At 32.7% G+C, this 24,977-nt stretch overlaps 1 protein-coding gene across 4 annotated transcripts in view; it reads right to left on the reverse strand.

Annotated features, from left to right (window-relative positions):
* The window catches only part of LOC143226039 (synaptotagmin-7-like), a 90,764-nt gene extending 74,484 nt beyond the window's left edge, over positions 1-16,280 (reverse strand). For all 4 annotated transcript variants that reach the window (XM_076456440.1, XM_076456439.1, XM_076456437.1 and 1 more), the window contains exon 1: positions 16,035-16,280. The gene's annotated coding sequence lies outside the window, so the exon portion shown is untranslated. The remainder of the gene's footprint in view (positions 1-16,034) is intronic.
* Between the last annotated feature and the right edge of the window lie 8,697 nt (positions 16,281-24,977).

Below are 24,977 nucleotides of genomic sequence, written 5' to 3' on the forward strand. Positions count from 1 at the left end.
GTTCATCGCGGGTAAATCGAACTTTAAGTTTAAACAACTGACTTACCCTGGCTTCCCTGAGGACACTTATAATAAACAAGTAACACATTCATAACAATATTACACTGAAACAATTGTTCCTAACAATTAATTCTGGTTTGAAAACATTTTATAAAATATCTGAACAAAAATGCATATTCAAAATGTATATATATATATGTATGTGTGTGTTTGCGTGTGTTGGGAATTCTGTAAAAAATAATAAAAACTATAAGTGACTAGTGTATTTTAAACCATAACGATACCATAGAACTTATGTTCAAACATTAGCTACAATTGTTACTTTACGATATAACTTACATTCAAGCATTAACTATAATTAGTCCTTTAAGATATTTTTGTAGATAATTTAAAGCAAAATTTGTAGGCTAAATTTCCCAATTAACTGTTTTTATCATTAAATTTTTCTTACTCAGTCTTTATGGAAGAGGGACCTTGCATGGCCTGGTGGTTAAAGCGCTGCATTTGAAATATGTGGGTCGTGGAATGGAAACCATTTGCCGAACATGCTGGCGTTTTCAGCCATGGGAATGTGAAATAGTCATTCCCATTATTCTTTGAGAAAGAGTAGCTCAAAGGTTGGCGGTAGGTAATGTTGTCTAGTTCATTTTCCTCGAGTCTATAATTTCAAACCAGGGAACGCCTAGCGCACGTAGTCCTGGAGTAGGTTTGCACACTCAACAAAGAAACCTATCGAAAGAATAATATTTTTTTTCATATATTGAAACACGACTTCCAAAAATAGGGAAAATGAGCAATCTGAAACACAACATTACATTTCACAAGTTATCAAGGTAAAACTTTAACTCGTAGTAATGTTATATACTAGTTTTCACTTATAAATTCCACTCACTGAAATAACTGAACACTGGAAATGTGAACCAAGTGCAGTAAATTGTTTCTTTGTTTTATAAATATAGAAATTGTAACAGCTATGTTATTTATAGTACCTGAAGTTTTTTCAAGGTTTGGTTTGTTTTGAATTTCGCTCAAAGCTACACGAGGGCTATCTGCGCTAGTTGTTCCTAATTTAGCAGTGTAAGACTAGAGGGAAGGCAGCTAGTCATCACCACCAACCACCAACTCTTGGGCTACTTTCTTACCAACGAATAGTGGGATTGACCGTCACATTATAACGCCCCCACAACTGAAAGGGCGAGCATGTTTGGTGCGATTGGGATTCGAACCCGCGACCCTCGGATTACGAGTCGAACGCCTTAGCACGCTTGGCCGTGCCGGTCCCTAGTGCAGTCAATTAAATTAGAATTGAAAAGCCGTTCTGATAAATGAAATTTTCAGATGTTAAATTAACACTACTTTGCCGTTACAAATATAAAGTCAAGACCCTTACTTGTGACGTACGTAGCAGACTCTCTCAGATAGATAAAATGGTTCGAAGTATTGGACTGAACTTTCTAATCCTATTTTGTTTTTTCAGGCAGACAACATGTATTGAGATTTCCTCAATACATCGTCAGAAATATGTTTTAGTAACATTTAAAACCATTTAGTAGTTCATGCTTATAAAAGTTCCTGTGCATTATCACCTAATACTTTTCTCAACTTTTGGTAAATCAATTTCTAAGAAAGTGTGGTCCAATTTCTAGCTTCAAAAACGCTCCAAGCGTCAGGGCTGTGGGTGCGTTATATGAAATGACAATCAAATCTAACTATTCAATCATACAAGTACTTCTGTGGAACTTTCAGACCTGCTAACTCCAGCACGGGATCTGCCTATTTACTTTTTATATTTAATGATTTTTGTTACAAACTAAGATTGAAGAAACTTTATATACGTATATATAACTTTTTCCCAATAAAATTTCGAAAAATGTTTGAAGCCACCTAGCTTTCCAGCTGGGTCTGTCTTGTGGCTAACGTTACCAGACTGCGAGTCCGGGTATTCGTTGCCGCAAAAACGCGCTCCAAGCGTTAGGTCTGTGAGTGCGTTATATAGAATGACAATCAAATCTAACTGTTCAATCAGACAAGAGCAGTTCAAGTGTTGGCATTGGATTCCGTTGACTAGTTGCTTTTCTTCTAATCAATAAGTTCAAAACTAAGAACAGCTATTCACAGATATAGTTTTGCGCGAACTTCCCAACCAACCAAACAAAATATTTCCAGTTAAAATTAATACGAGTTTACTAAACTTCGTGATAATATAGAATATATTTTTTCATATTGGAAACGAATCATTTTCTACAATGACCATTTAAGAACAATAACTGTATTTATAAGTAGGCTATATATCGTCACAAGTTACGATGTTTAAAGATATCCTGGCAAGTTACATAAAATGCGTTTCCAGTTGTATAGAAAATTAGTACAATTATCATATATATTCATCCAAGAAACTGGACTAAAGTATTTTGATCATATTACAGAATGAGAGAAACATCACTGGTTCATTCTTATGGTATCTTTCTATAATAATAATCGTTCATTTTATTCACTTTTCACTAGTTTTTCATTCGGCTATATTAGAAGGAATATAATAATACAAGAAACATGTTTTATTTCTCCTACTTGTTCTATAGTTTCGCTCTCTTTTTCTGTTAACATACCTGTGTCATTTTTCCTCATTTTCATTTCAGTTTTCATCTTTAGATACTTTGTTTAATCTTTTAGCGTAGCCCCACTAACAACTTAAAATCTACTAATGTTGGTTGCAATATAAAAATTTATTCTATCGAAATTGACCACCATTACTAGAGCTACTTTCTACACAATGTTTATGCTAGCTTCTGTTAATTTCTTTTTATTTTTCATATTTTGTACGTTTTTCAACACAAGCCGTCCAATTGGCTGATTTTTTTTTCCTTTTCTGTTCATTGCTTTCCTTCGTATGAAGTCACGAATTGATAATCAAGCATTTCTAATGAATTCCCTAAAGTTATAGGATACACAGGATCTAATAGATATACCTAACATAACGTTCCTGTTTACATCTACCATTCATGGCTTTATACCATCCATTCCTTTTTCATGAGCCCTCTTATGATACAGGACGAACACACAACGTTAGAATTCGGGTTTCAGAGCACAAATAGCCCATTGTGTATCTTTGTGTTTAGTAGCTTCAAATAAATCAAATAAAACCTTTTTACCTTGTATAGCATTATGCCATTCATTCCTTCTCATGTTTACTAAGTATGACTATTCCATCCATTTCTTTGCATTTACTGTGCATGACTTTATGTTCTCTATTTCTCTTCTCATCTACTGCGCATAGATTTGTGTCATGTATTTCTTTTTACGTTTACCTTACTTGACTCTATGCCATCCATTCCTTTTCAAATGGCCTAGTAAAGCGTAGTAGTTAGTGCGCTCGCCTTGCAACCTACTGGTCACGGAGTCGAATCCCCGTCACACTGAACATGCTTGCCCTGAAAGCCATGGGGCATTATAATGGGGCAATTAGATCGGCAAATCTCACTATTCGATGGTAAAATGTGGCTCAAAGTTTGCAGAAGGTAGTGTGGACCAGTTGCCTTCCCTCTAGCCTACCATCACTGCTACATTATGGACGACTAGCGCAGATAACTCTAATTTACGTTTGCGTGAAATTCAAAACAAATACCCATACATACTTATATCTGCTGTGCTTTGCTTTATGCCATTAAATATGAACAACTTGGTGGCTTCATATAAACTTTATTTTTGAGAAATCTATTCGTTTCTTTATGGGGAAGGAGATGAAATAATTATATCAACAGATGAGTCATCTTGAATGAATATGTTTATTTCTGGGTTATTGGTTATATATTTATTCGCAAAAGATTCTCCCATACCTTACAATAACTCTATTTTCTGTACATACTTAAACTCGAATAAAACCTATGCGACTGCAGCAAATTTTGTCTTTTCACTGGCATTAGACCAGGCGTGACCCACTGACATGCATAATGGACTGTGGGTCCTAGATTCTATGTTTTGCGCACATTTGGAGGTAGTGAGTGCATTATAAGAGTGACGATCAAACTACCCTGTTATGGTAAGGTACTTCAATGAATGGAGGTGGGCGCTGCTGACTAGCTGCCTTGTCTATATTCTTGTTTATATTCTTTCAGTTGAAAGTTATTAATAGCGCAGGTATTCATGCCAGAATATTTAAATTAAACACTAGTGCTGATGTGTTTAATAAACAATATTATAAGAAATAAGCTAAGAACGATTTATTAGCATAAAGAAAAGTTTTAAAAGTGAAACATATTACACGTTTCGACAGAATTTTGCTCTATAGTCTGTATTCTACAGATATTAGGTATAAAGCAATAAACAATATTGTTTTTAACAAAACAAAATGCTACTGAGCTCAAAAGACACTATTGTTGTGTGCAATCTAAGTTATGGTGTAATTATGTTACACGTAGGGAAAAAATTATATGTATTACAAGATTAGTATTTTTAAGTATTTTTGTATCTAATTAATACACTTCTTTTGCGTCTAACAAAATATTAAAAAACCTGTGTCTAAAATCACAACACGTTCAGTTTTGACTTTCCTTATGAATTTACCCTAGAAAGGAGGTATAAACTGTTCCTTAGTGCCACTTTGTATCTCAGGACGGCTGTTATAGGTATTAACGCTTTTACTTATAAAGTAGAGAACAATGTTTCGACCTTCTTAGGTCATCTTCAGGTTAACAAACGTATTGTTGACAGTGAAACATATTACATGTTTCGACAGAACATTGGTCTGTGGTCTGTATTCTATAGGTATCAGTGTCACTTTAAACTATGACTTCCACGTATATTCAGAAACATTTATACCAAATTGCAACTGATCTTTATCAGAAACAAAAATTAATAGATAAGTAGATAAAAATTAATATATATAAGTATTTTGGTGGTTGCAATAATAGTTCAAAACCCCAAAAGAAATACAATTGTTTATTCTCAAAAGATATTACCTGAACTACAAAGAAAAATATATAAAGACGTTTATTAATATTAACTTGTAAAGAAATAATTTAATGATAGAATAAGTTAAAAAGTTTACCTTTACTTTTATAATGTGTTACCTAATTCATTAAAGTCCATGCTTAAGAGTACCACGCTGGTACAGCGGTAAGTCTACGGATTTTTAACGCTAAAAATCTGAGGCTCGATTCCCTTTGGTAGAGTTAGCAGATAACCGGATATCGCTTTGCTATAAGAAAAGACATACACTACGCGCTTAAGAAAAGTGTGCTTAAAGGTTTCAAACTTGAATTTTTAAAAATGTTATAGAACCAGTAAAACTAAAAATATTTAAAAGACGTCAGAAAAAAAAAGTTACAACAGCTTCATAAAAAATGTCAGATATTTGTTGTTGTTATTTTGTAACTAAGCACAAAGTTATCTGTGCTCTGCCCACCACGGGTATCGAAACCTGGATTATAGCATTGTAAGTCCACATACATACTGCTGTGCCACCTGGGGGCAAAACGTTAGAAGAAAGATGTATACTTATAAGGAATTAGAGAAGTATTGAATACTTCAACCTAAAATTATGAGCATTTTAAACATGTTTTAATATCAATCGTCATCCAGTTGTTAAAAAGGGTCCGGAATATTTAAAGATATTTATGAATACAAAATATGAATTATGAACACATTTCATTTGGGTTTTTTTAACTATTGGATTAGTTTTTTTTTCTCATGAAAATTTGGAATGACTTTAGAACCGATCCTTCATAGAAAAATAATGAATCAAATAATTATAATAATTACAGTAATATTTAACCTAATCAATCTAAACGTGGAACTTCTAAAAGAATTTTTAACATATCTTCTAAGTGTAACGTGACATTTCCTACAATGTGGGTGTTTATTCAATAACTAGGCTAAATTGTAATGCACAACAAAGATCTAATAAATAGATAAATAGCGAATATTTTAATTGTTGGTATCTTAACACAGTTTATAAGTATTCTATTGTTATTAGCCGCAGCTGTACACTACACTTTTTTTTTTACGGTAATATTATATATTCTCTAGCAAATATTCAACCGTTTTTATTCATCTAAACCAGACAGTCCCCGATTCGTACGGACGACGTACCGTCACTTGTGCGGATTTCCTATTCTAAGATATGCTCATTGAAATTCAGCCTGTCGAAGTGAGAGCTCAAGAACCCTGGAACTAAAATTTCAAATGGTTAAGACGAAACGAACTAGAAAAAATCATATTGAATACTTGAGAGAAGAGCAAAGTAGCTCATAACACAGCAGAATCTTAGAGCTTCTTCAGAATGAAGTGAAGATGGATGAAGGGGTTACCATGGTGATTCATATACATTAGTAACTGTTCTGTTTTCTATTCACTGTTGTTACCGTGACCAACTGCTTTGAACTGAACCTATTTGTAGCTTAACATCGCTTTTTGTTGTCTTTTTTTATTCACTTACAAATCTGTTGAGCCTAAAACTGCATTTCATAGACAACCTTAGCACTCCAAGCTTTTTTTTCGGAAGAGAGTCAAGCTTTTCCAAAGTGAAATGATATAAAAGGATTTTTATTACTGTTTCGCTGAATAAACACGGTATTTCTTATACAACATTTTTTATATTCTTGTATAAAATGTCTATCTTCTCAAGTAACCCTAACTGAAGCTGCTTTTCTCTGTTGCTTTTTTTTCGTTGCAACTATTTAATGAACAATAACAAATATTGACGTTATAATGGGAAGCCCTTCACTAAATGGAGAAGTATGGTTATCATAATAGTCCTTAAGAGCTCTGGATAGAGCGAAACGCGTCGTCGTCAATGGATATGACGAATAAAGCTTATGTGAAATTCAATTATCATCCACTGCCCTAATTCCTGAAAATCCCTGGGACTAGATACAAAATGTAGTGGTTAAAAATATAATCTCCCTTATCGTAATGCCCTGTGGCATGTATAAATAATTCAAAAGTGACAATGTTGTTGGTACTGTCTTTAATCTGTAGGTTACTGTAACAATGCAAAGTGTGCTGTAGTAAGTAAATACATTTACTTATTGTTGTATCCAGTCTGGATTCTATTAAAACAACGTAAATATATTGAAAATACACTAAACTTAGTACAGTATGAAAACTTGATATCTTAATCTTACAACAATTAGCAAACTACGCAGTAAAGAAAACTTCACCGGACATAGATTCTACTATAAGAATACTTTATATACCACACTGTAACATACAATATAACCTTGTAACTTACCATACAACTCTGCAATGTTTTATATAATGGCTGTAGCATATAACATACAATAGGATGCTTTAATATACTCTACAGCATCATATGATGGTGGAACATTACAATTGTTATAACTAAAACTATTCCGACTAATAATGCTGCGAGCCTGGATCTGATCAGAGGTTAGCTGCTTCTTCATTATAACATATCCAACAACATAGAAAGCTATGCCACTTTTAAATGTTACATAGTGTAGCACTCTAATAACATAAACTGTTATATTAAATAGGATCCTTCCGTACAATACCGTAACAAGTTTTTATTTCAACACACATTTGATCCACTGATCTTTTTAATAAACTACATAACAGCTACTTATTTGTTTGTAAATAAGCACAAAGCTACACAATGGGCTGTCTGTGCTCTGCCTATCATGGGTTTCGAAACCCAGTTTCTAGCGATGTGAGTTTGTAGACATACTGCTGTTCCAATGAGGGGCGACTACGTAGCAAGATAACGGGTTTGGCACATAAACAAATATTAACTCACTCCTAACTAATAATCTAACTTTTCCGTATAAGTCTTTAACAGGCTAGAATATATGTCACTCCTTCATAGTATCAATAATTATCAAAGTTGTTTTTGATGTAAAAGTGTAACAAACTAAAATTACCTATGTGATCTGGAATATCAATTATATTACTAAAATAGATACTGTAAATAAAAGCAAGAACTCAGAATTTATTCACTTTTCTGTGTAGATTTATCAATACAAGATAATAGAGATGACATTTGCATCATTCGTACATAAAAGTACAGACAACATTTACCACATAGCAATATATGGTAATAATGGTTCAATCACAATTACATTTAATTTATCCTATTTTTTCTGTTAAAATTCTGCTATACTGCGCGACTGTGTTATTATATACGTATGATGCGAGTGTCATCTCTATTAACTTGTTTGCATTTGTTATAAAGGATTGTTATTAGCCATCCACACATTTACTTCTTTTATTTGAAAAGTGTTCTTTATTTATTTGCTTTGTTTTAATGCACTGTTTAAATAGGTAAATGAAGGTTATATTTATAATCTAGTTCTAAATACAATGAAGTGAAAACTGTAATATGTATTGTTTATCCACGATTGGCTGTTAAATCCTATTTCATCCTGCACTTAAGCTTTATAAAGGAACACAAAGTTTGTGTAAAAACACAAAAGGGTTAATGACAACATTGTTTACTCTAGAATTGTGATTTTAAAAAAAATGTTTCAATTTTTGAGTTACCATGTAATAAAAACGAAACAGAAGAAAGAATACCAAGAAATTCAAACGTTTTGCTATAATATTTACAAACATTTTTTATAACATATGGTCCAATCATTACATTTATATTGTTATGAAAGAAATGCCTGCATAGTGTTGTAAAGTTCTGATGACTAATTGAAGAGGTATTTAAAATAACATTTCGACGAACAATCCGAGTCATTCTTACTTACACGGTGCTTTCTTCTTCCTGCCTGATTAAAGATGTTTTTGACAAAAACTGTCTCAAATTTACTCCTTGAAATGCAGTAACAGAACATATTCAAAATAGAATTAGTTTCTTCTAACAGTAGTAATATTAGTATGTAGCTTTACAAGCTTCAACAGCTGAAAAGCAAACTATAATGCTACACTACCAACTTTACCATATGAAAAGCAAAAACACTATCAACTATAATTCTTGGAAAACAAACTCTGTCAATTGTGAAACGAAAGCTGCCAATTATAACATTTGGAGAGAAACTTGTTATTCTGAACGTTGTCCAAAATTTAACCTTTTTGGTTACATGGTAGAATGATTTGTTTGTTTGTTGAATTTCGCACAAAACAATTCGAAAACTATCTGCGCTGACCGTTTCTAATATTGAAGTTATAGATAAGGAAAAAAGCAACTAGTCAATACCACTCATCACCAGCATGTAAGATACTCTTTATCAACGGTTAGTAGGATTGACTGTTGTATTATAACGCCTCCATGATGAAATTGGCAAACGTGATCGGCGACGGGTTTCGAAGCTGCGACTCGAGCTTGTAAATTAAGTGTTAGGCCCAGTAAAATAGCAAAACGTTTAGAATGTGGCACTATACTATAATACAAGAGACTAGAAAACCCTGTTTGCTCGGATATTTCAGAAAATTCCAGTATAACATTCCAATTAACTTAAAAAGGGCTATTCTTCAGAATGAAAGGAAAACAAAGCTAAATGTAACCAAAAGCGGCTGCTTGACATACATTCTTTCTGACTTTTCTTAAACATAATACAATAACAAAATGTAATAAACAAGTATGCACCCTCTTATGTCAAAATTAATTAAAAATGAAATACTAGAAGGAAATGTAACGTACCAGTAAGCGTAAATGTTTTGTAAGTAGTAAATGTTTTGTCAACAACTATTGATTTTATTAGTTTTGTGTGCATAAGGTGAAAATGCTTTATTTCTTTTGCTATTTTTAACGTCCATGATCTAGGTGAGCTTTTGATTTTAATAAAAGGTAGCTTAACAGTTTATTACCATTGAAAATTATCAGCAGCTTTTAAAAAAGAGCAGTTTTTCATCTCCTCGGATAAGCAAAGCTTTGCTTAGTTCAATTTTTTAAATTCGTTTTATGAATTTTCAAATAATATTTTGTTGTTTTTTTGTCTTGAAAATGTTCTTAAAGTACTTTTCTAACATAGTAAAAAATAGTTTGCTGCTTTTCATATATCAAGTCATCCCCTAAGTAACGTCCGATTTTAGGTTTAGAAAAAAGAAAGGATTTTAAACGTTTTTAATGCGATTTAGTTAATAATGTATGTTCTATAATTATTAATTACTTTCTGCTAACGATTCACAACCTTCAAAATGCCACTTTTATAAAATTCTTGAGGTTTGAAGGAAAAGAATATAGAGAGTGTCGTTTTGATATCTTTATGTGCTCCAAGCTCTTTCCATCAAGATAGTTCTGCAAACTTCGGAATAGATTATAATCAGATGGGGCAAAGTCTGGAGAATAAAGAGGATGTGGAAGTTATTCCTAGTCTAGCTCTTCAATCTTTGCTGATGTGATCCTTGCTGTACAGAACCGGACATTTTCTTGGTGTAACACAATACCTTTACGATTGATCAAAGCAGGCCTCTTTTCTTTCAGTGCAACTATTTAAGCGATCTAACTGTTGACAATAGAAGTCTGATGTAATCGTTACATTGAGTGGCAGCAACTCAAAGTGGATCACTCTAACAATATCCCACCAAACGCTTGACAAGACTTTTCTCGGGCGGAGGTCTATTTTGGGCTGTGTTTTAGCCAGTTTACCTGCACTGAGCTATTGTCTGCGGCGTTTAACATTTTTATAATATATCCATTTTTCATTTCCAATCACTAATATGTCCAAAAAAAAGGTTAGTTACGTTCACGAGAGTGCAGAGAAGGGCAAATGTCCACTTTTGCTTTAACGTTGGCTTCTGACAAATCATGAGGGGGCCATTTTCCAAGTTTTAACACATTTCAAAGCTGTTGCGGATGGCGGTGAACTGTTGAATGGGTTGAATCAAGCTTCTGTGCTAGTTCTTTAACTGTTACAGCACAATCTTCATCAAGTGTAGCCAGCAGCAAGACGTCATTAAACTCAACAGGATGACCTGAACGTGACGCATCACGTAAGCTGCAGTTACCTGAGCTGAACTTTTGAAACCATCTTCGACATTTTCTTTCATTGAATGTAGTTTCTGCAGCACTATTGCCTTTTTTAAACTCATAAAGCGTTATATGCCTAATGTGCTTCTCAGACACATCCATCTGCATAAGGGTTTATTTGATTAATGATCTGATAGAGTTGGGTTAGTTTCTTTTATTTGTTTGAACATTTTTATACACGTCCTACTACATATTGTCGTAATTAAAGCTTCACAAAGACAAAAATGATGATGCACTTTCTGTATTAAGTTTTCGGACATTACTTATGTGATGACCTGATATATATATTTGAAATTATATTGTCTTTTCAAACATTTTATTTTTTTAAAAACCAGCTTTTAATTTTTTATTAAACACAAATGTAGCTCATGAGGAAGTACAATACAGTAATTTGTAAACAGCAAGACATAATATTTAGAAATCAATAAGACATATGATTGTACATTGTTTTCAGAATTTTGTATGATCCAACGAGATGTATAATGTTTAGAAATCAATAAGACATATGATTGTACATTGTTTTCAGAATTTTGTATGATCCAACGAGATGTATAATGTTTAGAAATCAATAAGACATATGATTGTACATTGTTTTCAGAATTTTGTATGATCCAACGAGATGTTCGGCTTATTTTCATCGAAACCTTTTGGAAACGTGAAATCAAGAATTGGCATTATATAAGCAAAACCCTAATATTAGTATTTCACTGTAAAGTGAAACCTTTAAGTTTAGTACCTTGATTACATTCTTGGTCCACATTTAAGGGTTAATCGACTCTCAACGAAAACACATATTGCATTTGTTTTCCTTTCGATTTTTCCATCTAATTGTGGCTTCATTATATTTAACAAAATATTATCACTCGTAGTATCCAAAGTAAGAGTCGTTACTTGAATCGTCTCTAATTATTTTTTACTGTGAATTCTATTTGGGAGTGTGATGAGCTTCAATGTACTTTATGAGAAAGAAGCCTTTGAAACTGCTTTCTCCATCGTCGAGCATGCTCAATATAATGATCATGTTTATGCACTATATTACCAAATAACACAATTTCTATTGTGAAAAAAATTAAAGCAGAACACTGATGTCGACCTTAGATATCACACATCCTAATAAACTTTCCATGTACTTTACAATGCAATAAACGTCGATTTCCAAGACTACATTTGAAAAGACATAAAAGTCCACTGAAGCTGTATTAGAGGGAGAGACGACCAAGTATGTTGTCGAATTTCTTTATTATGGTTCCTGTTTCCATAAGTATTATTCTCGTGAAAACAGGTGTTCATTTCGCGGTTTGGCTGTTAGCTTGTGAACTGTTAACTGTGAGAATAAGTCAACAAATCAGTTTACTAACTTCTTAATGGAACACAAAGATATGCTCATCTTTATCGCAATTAATTCCTGTGTTCGAGGAGTCCCTTTCGTAACAAATTCATCATTTGTGGATAAGAGCTTGTTAACGATTAGCTTAAGTTGTGGTTTCGAAGCTCGTTGCTGTTTTTAACCATGCGAATTTCTCCGCTTTCATGGAGTACAGTGAAGGTTTCCTTCGTAGATATGTTGTGTTATTTTTTAATAACCTCTCTATATAAGCATTTCTCTTCGGAATGATTTTTTTATAAACATCCAGTCACCCCCCCTCACCAGTGGCATAGCGGTATATTTGCAGACTCACACCGCTAAAAACTGGGTTTCGATACCCATAATGGACAGACATTAGATAATTCATTGTGTAGCTTTGTTTTTAATTCCAAACAGACAAACAAAACATCCAGCTATAAATTATTCTATGTAGGAATTACATTTTTAAATGATCAGGCGTCTAATGTGAACCAGGTTGTCGTAATGACAGTAGTCTACAGGGAAGCGCCACTATATTAGCCTCAATAAATTATTTATGTGAAATGCTATTAACATTACCTAATAATTTCCACTGATTCGCATTTTAGGTTTTTAAAGGACCTATTGTATGATAATTTGAGATTGAAAATGATATTCTAATTTTTAAACTGATCAAAATCTTTTTTTCAAATAAATGTGTTGATTTTTCATGCCGCTGATAGTGTTAAATACTCCATGTTTGTATTCTTAAATGGTTTAATATTAGTAGCAGAAACGGTTTACAAACAATACTTAGACATTTATTTTATCTAAGTCTGTGGAGGGGTGTAACATATTTCCATCTCAAATCACTTTGCTTGTCTACTATACAATGGGCTTTCTGTACCATGCCTATCATGGCTATTGAAATCCGAATTTTAACGTAACAAGCCTTTAAACGCACTTACCACTCAGCTACTTGAGTTGAAAGAATCGAATTACTTGTCTAACCTAATGAACAAAAGGATACTATATTATACTGGGAAAAACTTTATTGAGTTAGAAGTAAAAGTAATTGAGCAATACTTTCTACCTTTGATGCTCCCGAGAAGCTACAAAAAAAAGTTCCACAGAAGAGTTTCATTTTACAAAGATTAATGCTAATACTGTAGCAGCTATTGTAATGGTGACGATAATGAAGCTGGTCAAACACCTTTAAACTTCCGAAAAGGAAACATGGAATTGTTAAGTATTTTTTCCTTCATTAGATTAAAAGAATTATAATAATTTACACAGAGTAGGTACATTTTGTCAGAAAAGTTCAGAGAATGCACGAAATTTTGTTTTCTAATTATATATGTTAGTACCACAAAATAATAACTAGTGGAATCTCAAGGCATAAATTAGGGCTGTTGGCTACATCATTGTTAAACGAGTTCAAGCAGCTTCATTAATTTCGAATTAATCAGCCAACAAAGTGAATTACCTTACGTGGACATGTTAAAATGACTTTTTTATATAATTAATTTTCAAAATCAGAATGTTGAAAGCAAAGAATTAGTTACCAGTATAGAAGCTATGTTTCATTTAGAAGAACAGTTAACAGCGTACCAGTTTCAGGTTTAACTAATTAACCATGATAATTGCAATAGTTTTAGGTAACGCGTGACTATGTGTAGAAAGTAACAAATGACTACCATTAGTTAAAGAAAGCTCACCGACAGAATGTCTTGATGTTACAATTACGTCTTAGAGAATTAATTCGTAAATTTTCGTACTTGAATAAAAGATCAATCACTTTGTTAAGATAATGAGATTTTAAACAAATTAACCTTTGGCGTGACAATATTAATGACATATACTAATAATCTGTTCAACTGTTCACACTACTTACAACTATAAAATAACATTATTAGAGGTATAAACATATCCTGTTCAAGAGGTAACACTACAATTAAATTAAAAAATAGTATTAAAATAACACTGACACTGATGTACACTTTTATCTGTTTAACGTATAATACAATAGTTATATATTAAATAACTGGTAGAGTAATATAATCATTATTATGGATTAAGAACTCTTAGACTAGTGATTTGTCCATATAATGATGACACGCTTGACAGCCAACACTAGTTTCTTATTAAACAGCTGTAAAACTGACAATATTGCTAATATAAACTATAATACCTTTAGCAGACAAAATACAATTATGTATGAAACAAGTGATAAAATGATATTGTCGTCATTATAAACTACCTACTAAAATAAAAAAGTCACTAATATAAACTTTAATATGTTCATAATTAATTATATTTGTAACAGGGCATTAGTGTTAGACCTATTATATTTTTAACACTATGTTGTTGTATTTTCAGACTCTTAGGACATTTTACGAAGAAGAAGAGTATATAACATTATTTAACCACACTTCGTATGAAATATCCGTTACCGAAGACGTTCCATGACAAATATAATTGATGTATGATTGTAATCATACATCGGCAGTTTAAAAAGGCATTTGCAGCATATAATATCTTGAACTGATGATACGGAAGTTACATATTAAACAACTATTAAAATGGTATTGACATTGTTTTAGGCTAATCAACTCTTGATGTGACAATGCCAGTGGTATAAGCTAAAGGTTCTTCAACTGGCAACAATACTGTTCATTTTAAACATCTGAACAGACGACAATATCACTACTATTTACTAACATTTGTTTAACGTATAAACGTTATATTTTCCACATCTGTTAAAGTGATACCATTATGATAATAAGCTACAAACACTACGACTGACAATAACACATTAAACAGATTCTGAAATCATAGCGTTACGATAACGTCTAAAATTTTAAAACTGACTATAATACACTGTTCATTTTTGTACTATTAACCATAACAAGATAAAACCAATGTCATTAAATAATGCCAATGCAATATTTAGCATAAATTTATTTTATGTAAAGCAATTTTCGAAATATCAGATGTCTAGTCATGTCATCTCATATGCAAATAATTCAAGAACTTTCTGACGGCCAAAAGTTCATTAAAGTTGGTAATTATGAGACGGTAATTTTACATTTCTAATATTTAAATCTGGTATCTCTTCACGTCGCGTGAACACTGCCATCTGATTTAGAGGGATAATAGAATAATAAGTGCTCATCAAACTTTTATTAATGATTAAATTCACCACATTTTCCCTTCTTATAAATATTGTGTGTCCTTGATCTAATTCTCAGAGTTGTGGGTCCACCAGTATTTTAGAAATAATTTTTCATATAATATTCTAACATTTGCAGCCTCCAATAAAACCTTGTACTCAACATCTTAGTGTTAACCGTTAACACCAGTAAGTTGTTTACTTTTAATAACTCCGATTAAGACAAGGATAAGACGAAAATATTAGATCTTGTCAGTGTTAATTTTAAGAATAAAGCTTATTTTTTGGTCACTAAACTATATTGTCGTGTCACTTCTGTTTCAGAATGTTTAGTTGTCTTGTCTTAAAGATAGAAAACAGTCTTCTGTATATTATAAGTGTCTTATCACGCTCTTTTAAAGAAATATTGCTTCAAAACTTGTTGCTCATACAATCTTTCTCTGTTAGTAGCGCCATGTACAAAGCTTTTTTTGTCAAAATACTGCATCTATTGATGTTAAGCTTTTTTGACCTCTCATTATTTTAATAGTTGTTCATTAAATAACTTAAGTTGTTGTTTTCTCTTGTATTATCCAAACATTGACCTTCATAAACCGAACATAACTTACCATGATGACCAATTCCAAGCTTTGAAATGCTGTGAAACAAATTATAAGTCTATCAGACCAACGTCTTACTGAATTTAGGGTTTAGGATTCGCTCGCACTGCTTCTTTCAATTCTGATATCTAGATGAACTTTAAAAACAATTCACCAAATTCCAGATAAAACAGTAATATTGCCTTCTGTTGACGTAACGTTAGTTGCGTAGAAAAGCGAATATTCCCCGGGCTAAAGCCCTTGTATTTCGGTAGATCGAAGTAATGGCAAAGCATAAGCTGCTCAATCCATACACAACAGTTACATTCCTCTGAAAATTTGAAGCGCCCTCTTCAGGCAGATTATAAAGCGAGTAATAAGCCCCTATATGGGGTTTCGTATAATTGTGGAACTCTGGTAACTATTAAAATACATTTTATGTCTGACGTTAAAATTATTCATGAAAAGAAAGAGATAGTCTACATAACAAAAGGTTTACAGGCTTTTATTTTAATATTCAAAATATGTTTTTCTGATCTTTTAACTATATCATAAGTTTAAATACCTACAAATAATGCATCATATAAGCTGTCAAGTTATTTGTAGGTTTCTGCTCTAAAGTTCAAATAATTCAGTAACTGACACCATAATAATCCGATTACTTTATTAATTCTTCAACTGACACACGTACTTGCTAGGTTATAATATGAGTAACAGAACCTGTATTTCAAATGAGTGAGTTATATTATTGCCATCATGATAGTGAATATTTTATTTAATTTTCTTTATCAAATACTTAATCAAACTTATTTCATCCTACTTCTTCCAATATGGACATTATTGTGTAGAAAGTTATTTGGAAACTGGAGACTCTTATTGGGTAATTTTCGTTTTTATAAGTTTAACTGACTTGAATGCATGAAATGTTTCGAGCAGGATTATTTCAATAATCAGAGAAAGAATAACTCTAAATTTTCAGCTATAAAGGAAAATAATATATTTATTTTACAAACGAACGTCCTTTCAGTCTCTTAAACATAGCAACTACGATATATTGAAGAAGGGCTCGGCATGGCCAGATGGGTTAAGGCACTCGACTAGTAATCTCAGGTTCGTAGGTTCGAATCCCGGTCGCACCAAACATCCTCGCCCTTTCAGTGTTGTTATAATGTATCGGTCAATCCCACTATTCGTTGGTAAAAGAGTAGTCTACGACTTGGCGGTGGGTGGTGATAACTAGCTGTCTTCCCTCTAGTCTTACACTGCTAAATTAGGGACGGCTAGCGCAGATAGCCCTCGATTAGCTTTGCGCAAAAACAAACAACCAAATACTAAAGAAGTGAAACTTTTTGCATACTTGAAAATACTAGTACTAATAAAATGTTTTATTTTGTTGAAAAATCTAAAACGCCATTTCATTAATAGCAACATACTAGGCTGTACTTACCAAAGTTCAACCCTATAATTTCATGTTTGCATGGCTGAGTATATGTCAGCGGAGAAACATAAAAAAAGGACACACTATTTGAAAGTTTGAACATTTGTTAATACCCTTTTTAATGAAAGGAAATGTGATAACCTCAAGGGATATTTAACACTCCCCCAAACACATAATAAGATCTCTACTTTTTATTAAATAACTATACTACAAGGTAACACATGGTAAGAAACTAAAGGAGATTAATAGAATAGCAACGAAGCGTGGTCTAACAACTTTCTAGCGGAATCATTTAGACCGTAAACACAAGAAAAATTATTAAAGGTGAATATTTTTTGACAGGTATCTCCTCTTTTGTATTCACATGTTAAGCTTATGTTTTATATTTCGCTGATCCGTTCTTACGCGTATATTAGTGCTGTTTACCAAAGGGCTTTCTTCATTCTAAGCATTAACAAAATAATAAAAAAGAAAGAATCCTTAGTAACACGAGTTATTAACGCAGAAAAGAGTTCATCTCAAATATTACATTTTATTGTTTTCGAAATAGATATGGATAATTTTCTCTTAAAATTCCCATTTAATTTATGCCGTGAATAATACAAAGTAATTAGAGAAAAACAACTAAATAATTAAAAACAAATTAAACTGCAAAAATAAAATAAACCCTTTTATTTAAATTGTGCAAAATATAATCGTTTGTCAAGTGTTACGATTCAATTACATTAGTTTGTCCTATATCAACACCCCGCCATTTATCAACTAGATATCTTGTTACATTAGACCTTCTAAAGCATACATAAAATATTCCTAGAGTTTTGGATATCTGCACATATGCATAACTAGCCCGAAGGGCTGACGATTAATCTTCCTAAGGATCAGAACTCACTCTACAAGAAAATTGCATTTGCTATGCTATTCTACGTCAACAAATCCAGTTCTCTTACAACATTTCCTTGTTACAAACTGTACAAAGTATATGAAGATTCTACGTTGTTTCATACAGACAAATGGATAAATGTGATTTACTTGTTGCAATGCCCACTAGTACACAAAGAACATAGTTTATATCCATATTAATTTTTCTATACCTCATGTGGTCCATCTACGTCAATGTTTATGTAACTATTCATTGCTTGCACGTCATAATTTCTCAGTATCACATAATTTACTGAGGTTGACTGTAAAGAAGGTACTTCTAATAAAGCCTAAAACCAAAATTTTGCAATGTAAGTTCGAATTTTGGACAGTAAAAGCAAGTCATTATTTCAACACATTATTATTATAAAAAAATTAAAATAATATCAAAATGCCTAGTTATAGTCTCAGTTGATGTATTATGGAATATATTCTTTCCTGTACTTAAGTAAATATAAAGCTACTTTTCTAATCTATTTCTTGTATCTGGAATTTAAGATCTCTGATATTCGATGAATCACTAGAACTCTGAAAATGCAATTAAACAAGTCTACAAAGTAAAAGATATAGCTTCTGATTTAAAGGTGACTAAATAAGTTACAAGTGAAACAAACATTATAATAAGATTTCTGTATTAAAGAAATCAATGAAACCTTTCAGTCACAGCAAGAGTTTTTATATTTTAGAATTAAATAGACGAACAAAGTGTTTCAGTCTCGGCAAGATTTCCTTAAATGGGTTTTTTTAAATGAATTAAAATAGTGTTTCACTTCAATCAATACTTTTTATATTCTCATCATGTCAGTGTTAACAAAACCAATGAGTCACATGAAAAATATGTATATTTGAATTACTTCAGTAATAAATGAAACAATATAGTGTTTTACTCACGGCGAAACTTCCTGCTCCTCAGTGGCACAGCGGACTCATATCGTTAGAAATCGGGTCTTGATACCGGTGGTGGGCAGAGCACGGATAGCCTATTGTGAAGCTTTGTGCTTAATTAAAAGCAAACGTTTGTTTGTTTGTTTTGAATTTCGCACGAAGCTACTCGAGGGCTATCTGTGCTAGCCGTCCCTAATTTACCAGTGTAAGACAAGAGGGAAGGCAGCTAGTCATCACCACCCACCGCCAATTCTTGGGCTACTCTTTTACCAACGAATAGTGAGATTGACCGTCACATTATAACGCCCCCACGGCTGAAAGGGCGAGCATGTTTGGCGCGACGGGGATGCGAACCCGCGACCCTCAAATTACGAGTCGCACGCCTTAACGCGCTTGGCCATGCCGGGCCTGAAAACAAACGAAACTTCCTGCGTTTTAATGATTTCAGTATCATCTGAACCAATATAGTGTTGCTGTCACATCAAAAGTTTCTATAATTTAATCACTTCAGTGTTAACTGAACCAATATAGTGTTCCACTCACATCAAAAGTTTCTTTAATTTAATCACTTCAATATTAACTGAACCAATATAGCGTTCCACTCACATCAATTTAATCACTTCCGACCCAACACAGTTATTTATTAACACCAACACTTTCTGTATTTTAATCACTTAAGTATTAGCTAAACTTACACAGTGTTTAGTAACATCGAAACTTTCTGAATTCTAATCATTTTAATATTAAATGAACCACTACAGTGATTCATTCACAGCAAGATTGTCTACATTCTAATCACCTCCGTAATTAAAGGAAGCAATAAAAAGTTACAGTAACAGCAATGCTTTCTATATTGTAATAATTTAAGTACTAAATTAACCAAATTAGTTTTCAGTCGCAGTAAAACATTTTTATATATGTATCACTTCAGTGTTAACTAAACCAACATAGTTTTTCAGTCACATTAAATTTTCTCTATATTTTAATCATTTCTGAACCAATACGGTGTTCATTCACAACAAGACTTCCTATGTTTTAATTACTATGGTAATACATGAAAATATAATGTTTCAGTCACAGCAAGACTTTATATATTTAACTACTTGTGAACCAACACATTGTTACAGTCACAGCAAGACTTTTTGTATTCCAGTCATTTCAATATTTAATAAAAGCAATGAAAGATTTCAGTCACGAAAAGACTTTCTTCATTTTAATTATTTCAGCATTAATACATGAATGAATAGATTGTTTTAGTCACAGCAAAACATTTTTATATTTTAAGCAGTTTTGATCTAGTACAGTGTTTAAGTCACAGAAATAATTTCTGAATTATGATTTATCGCTATTAAATGAAGCAATAACGTGTTTCAGTCCGGCAAGACTTTCTTTCTTTCTTTTATTCAATGCAGTATATCAGTCACATAAAAAATTCTACATTTAATCACTTCATTATTAACTGAACTAATCTTGTGTATCACTCACTGCAAGTATTCTACCAATAAAACATTCTATATTCTACTCACTTCACTATTAAATAAACCAATATAGTTTGTCAGTCACAGCAAAACATTCTATATTTTAATCACTTCACTATTAAATAAATCAATACCGTTTGTCAGTCACAGCAAAACTTTCTATATTTTAATCACTTCACTATTAAATAAACCAATACAGTTTGTCAGTCACAGCAAAACATTCTATATTTTAATCACTTCACTATTAAATAAACCAATATAGTTTGTTAACCACAGCAAAACATTCTATATTTTAATCACTTCACTATTAAATAAACCAATACAGTTTGTCAGTCACAGCAAAACATTCTATATTTTAATCACTTCACTATTATTTTTTTTTAATTTAGAGCAAAGCTCTACTGAGGCTATCTGCACTATCCGCCCTCAATTTAGTAGTGTAAGACTAGAGAGAACGCAGCTAGTCATCACCACCGACCGGCGCCTTTTGGGCTACTCTTTTGCCAACGAATTGTGAGATTGACCGTAACATTATAACGCCCCCACGACTGAAAGGACAAGTATGTTTGGTGTTATGGGTATTTAAACCCGCGACCCTCAGATTACGAGTCCAGTGTCTTAACCACCTGGCCATGCCGGGTCTTACTTCAGTAATAAATGAATGAACACATTGTTCCAGTCACAGCAAGAGTGTCTATACTGATATTCTAACTACTTCCGAATAATTAGTCACAAGAAAAGTTTTGTATATAATCATTTCAGTATTAAAAGAAGTAGTAAAAATAATCGGTCGTGACAAGGTTTTCTTTATTTTTATTATTTCAGTATTGAACTAACTAATATAGTTTTTCTATCAAGGCAAAACTTTCTGTACCTTAATAATTTCAGTATTAGTTAAACAAATTTAGTGGTTGAGTACCGTCACATTTTCTTTGTTTTAATCACTTCAATGTTAAATCAACCAATGTTGTATATAAGTCACAGAAAGAATTTCTATATTTGGTCTCTTCCATATCAACTAAACCAGTATAGTCTATCAGTTCCAGCAAGAGTTTTTTTACGTTTTAAACACTTCAGTATTAACTAAATCAATACAGAACTTCAATCCCAGCTTGCATTTGGTAAGGGGGCCTTCCAGAGAAGGTTATGTCTTTTCAGTATACCTTCTCTGGGATCTGAATGTCCAGTCACGTGTTTGCTGTGTGTAGTGACCCGTGAAGGGGAGATGAGGATCTTGGTGGTTCAAAGTTCTAACCCTAACACACCACTTTTATCTTGAATTTCTGTAGATATGTAGCCTTGAGATGTGCCATAAGGGTCAGGTGGCTGGTTGTATTGGGCTAAGATGAATCGAGTACTATTGTTGGGCGCTCTTAATGGTTGTTGTAAAGATTATGTCTGATGCTGGGGCTTGAATATAGTGCTCACGAAACACTAGCATTGATGCAGAGTCCTTGTTTGGCATCGTAGTGCGTTCCCTCGTAGTACTCCATGTGGGCAATGAATCTTTCTTTTTTCATTATGGATCCCCCTATCCAAATAAAAATAAAATAACAAAAAACAAATCATTAGTAAACGACTGCGTCTTGAAGACTCTGAACAACTGTCTCCACCTTCTGCTACATCTGTAGCTCATTTTCACATACTACATTCTTTGTCAGACAAATCTTTAAGGAATGTCCTTTCTTATTCATAAAAGATTAGAGGGGCTTGCTGGCTCTCCTTAATCAGTCAAGAAGCTATGTTCTGGGGACATCTTGGTGAAAACATTTACTCAAAAACACAGTGAACCCTTCTTGAACTTGAAAGTTATTGGGGACATATCCACTGGAGTTACTCCTCTTGCTACTTTAAAATACTCACGAGGAGTTATCGTTAAGAGGGAATTGAAGAATTCCCCGAGTTGAAGATCTAACTCAGGGGTATTCTTCAAATATCTGGTTTCTCAACCCAAGAAGTGTCTGCAGTAAGGCATATCTCCACTCATAAGGACAGAATTATGCTGCCTACTAAGGTGCTACCATGGGAGTGCAAACAGAATTTTCTGTGCCTTCAACAGATTCGTCCTCAAACCATATTAGGAGTTTTTTGCCTTCTATAGGTAATCGAGTTGACTAGTTAATGTTTATTCCTGTCTTTGTTCCCACCATTCCTTCCAATAGTTGCCTAGGCTCACTTCCTTTGGCTCCGTCTTCTGGAGTCCTCTGGTCCGTCTCTCCGGCTCTAAGATGTAGAACAATTGTTCATTCACGTCCTCAGTTGCCAGAATCTACTACTGACAGAAAACTGCTCTATTGAACCAGGGTAGAGTCCATGGAGAATGACAGACATCTTTCTAATAAAGAGAAACGACGTGGACGTGAACCGAAAGGTTCCTAGTTCTCCTCCACCTAAATAAAAATGTCTACTTTGATATAGTGGAACTATTGAAGTTTCCATTCTAATCTGAATAAAATTAAGGCATTCCTATCATTTTGTGTTTCAGCAGTTTTCATTATTATACCAAAATGACAGTTTGTGTGATGGACGAGTTCATGAAAGGGTGACACTGCTGACCAACCAGCACATTCCCTCCTTGTCTTTGCCACTCGATACATCGCCATCAATGTTTCCTAGGTCCATACCACCATTGTTTGTTTCTCTACCTGCCTCCTGATCACCTGTCTGATCAATCAAGTCTTGATACTCTCATGGAACAGTTACCGTCTCCTGGGAGCCCTTAATGGACATGTTCTTCTCTGGGATGGGGATGATATTGATGGAAGTGGTAGATTTCGGAGTATATGCTCTCGGATTACAACCATTCTCTCTTCAATACTGCTTTTATACTTATTTTCATACATGTTTTATTCAAATTTTGGACATTGTTTTTTTTTCTGATTTGATTTTTTTTACCTTTAATAATACTTTTCCTACAAACGTTTTGACCGGTTGTTTGACGCAGATAGCTTAGTTGCTTTGCGCCAATAAACGCCAACCAATCACAGCAGAACTTTCTATATGTTAATCAATTCATTAGTAACTAAATTTTTTTCCGTCACAGCAAGAGTTTCTATAATTAACTTATTTTAATATTAACTGAACCAACACAATGTTTTTGCAACAGCAACACTTTCTGTATTTTAATCTTTTGAGTATTAAATGTACCAATATAGTGTTCCAGTCACAGCAATACTTTTTATATTTTATCTACTTCTAAACCAATACAGTTTTATAGTCACTGCAAGACTTTCTGAAATATTTTGTTTACTCTAGTTATTTTGATATTAAATGAACCAATACAGGATATTTGTCACAGCAAATCTTTATTTTAATAACTTTCGTATTATCTGAACCAGCATAATGTGTCAATAATTCTAATCCATTCAGTATTAACTAAACTAATATAGTGTATCAGACACAATACGGCTTTCTGTAGTTTAAGAACTTCGTTATTAAACAAAAAAATGTTTGATTTCAACCACAGCAAAAATTTCTGTATTCGACTAATTTCGGTATTAAACGAAACAACAGAAACTTTTAGTCACGGTAAAACATTGTATATTTTAATCATTTTAGTATTAAATAGAACAATAAAATGATCTAGTCACAGCAATATCTTTTGTATTTTAATTAGTTCTGAGTCAATATAGCCACAGCAATTTTTTTAATATTCTAATCATTTCAGTATTAATGGAAGCAATAAAAGTTTAAGGCTCATGAATACTTTCTGTATTTTAATCATTTTAGTATTAGATGAATATAGATAATGTTTTAGTCACAGCAAGTTTTTCTGTATTATAATCATTTGAGGATTAAATAAAGCAATATACTATTTCAGTCTACTGTGACTTTAGTAAGACTTTTTGTATTTTAATCATTTTAACATTAGATGGCCCAAGGTAGTATTTCAATCTCAGCAATATTTCATTTATATTAACTAACTCAATATTAAATAGACAAATATATTGTTTCAGTCAAAATAAAATTTACTGTATTTTAAATTTGTACCATTTATGCTTTCATTCCTTTTTTTTTTTAGAGAAATGTTTCTTTCAGCATCAAACACAGTCGTTGCTACTCAAGTTTTATAACAAGATATTTCGTGTAAAAGTAAGTAAATTCTACCCACATTGATTTGTTATACCTAGCTACAGTTATCAACATCACAGTTAGGTTTGGTTTCAATTTCGTGCATCGTGCAAAGCCACACGAGGGCTACCTGCATTAGCTGTCCCTAATTTAGCAGTATAATACTAAAGAAGAGCAACTAAT

Source organism: Tachypleus tridentatus, chromosome 9 (assembly GCF_004210375.1).
Source record: "Tachypleus tridentatus isolate NWPU-2018 chromosome 9, ASM421037v1, whole genome shotgun sequence".
In the NCBI taxonomy this organism is placed as follows: Eukaryota; Metazoa; Arthropoda; class Merostomata; order Xiphosura; family Limulidae; genus Tachypleus; species Tachypleus tridentatus.